The sequence below is a fragment of the Cyprinodon variegatus genome, unplaced genomic scaffold (assembly GCF_000732505.1).
Source record: "Cyprinodon variegatus isolate N-32 unplaced genomic scaffold, C_variegatus-1.0 Scaffold1481, whole genome shotgun sequence".
In the NCBI taxonomy this organism is placed as follows: domain Eukaryota; kingdom Metazoa; phylum Chordata; class Actinopteri; order Cyprinodontiformes; family Cyprinodontidae; genus Cyprinodon; species Cyprinodon variegatus.
This window is the reverse complement of record NW_015151934.1, coordinates 54,943-55,732: the sequence shown is the minus strand read 5'-3', so window position 1 is coordinate 55,732 and position 790 is coordinate 54,943. Positions and strand designations below refer to the sequence as shown.

Genomic DNA, 790 nt, shown 5'->3' with positions numbered 1-790 from the left:
TAGATTGTCTGAAAGTTGGCCGTAGACTGTCTGAAGCACGGCCGTAGATTGTCTGGAACATGGCCGTAGATTGTCTGAAAGTTGGCCGTAGACTGTCTGAAGCACGGCCGTAGATTGTCTGGAACATGGCCGTAGATTGTCTGAAAGTTGGCCGTAGACTGTCTGAAGCACGGCCGTAGATTGTCTGGAACATGGCCGTAGATTGTCTGAAAGTTGGCCGTAGACTGTCTGAAGCACGGCCGTAGATTGTCTGGAACACGGCCGTAGATTGTCTGGAAGTTGGCCGTAGATTGTTTGAAGCACGGCCGTAGATTGTCTGGAACATGGCCGTAGATTGTCTGAAGCACGGCCGTAGATTGTCTAAAAGTTGGCCGTAGACTGTCTGAAGCACGGCCGTAGATTGTCTGGAACATGGCCGTAGATTGTCTGGAACATGGCCGTAAATTGTCTGAAGCACGGCCGTAGATTGTCTGGAACATGGCTGTAGATTGTCTGAAGCACGGCCGTAGATTGTCTGGAACATGGCCGTAAATTGTCTGAAGCACGGCCGTAGATTGTCTGGAACATGGCTGTAGATTATCTAAAAGTTGGCCGTAGACTGTCTGAAGCACGGCCGTAGATTGTCTGAAAGTTGGCCGTAGATTGTCTGGAACATGGCTGTAGATTATCTAAAAGTTGGCCGTAGACTGTCTGAAGCACGGCCGTAGATTGTCTGAAAGTTGGCCGTAGATTATCTAAAAGTTGGCCGTAGACTGTCTGAAGCACGGCCGTAGATTGTCTTGAACATGGC

At 49.6% G+C, this 790-nt stretch overlaps 1 protein-coding gene across 24 annotated transcripts in view; it reads left to right on the top strand.

Annotated features, from left to right (window-relative positions):
* The window catches only part of LOC107103578 (ankyrin-2-like), a 73,169-nt gene that overhangs the window by 30,929 nt on the left and 41,450 nt on the right, over positions 1-790 (top strand). The window lies entirely within an intron of this gene.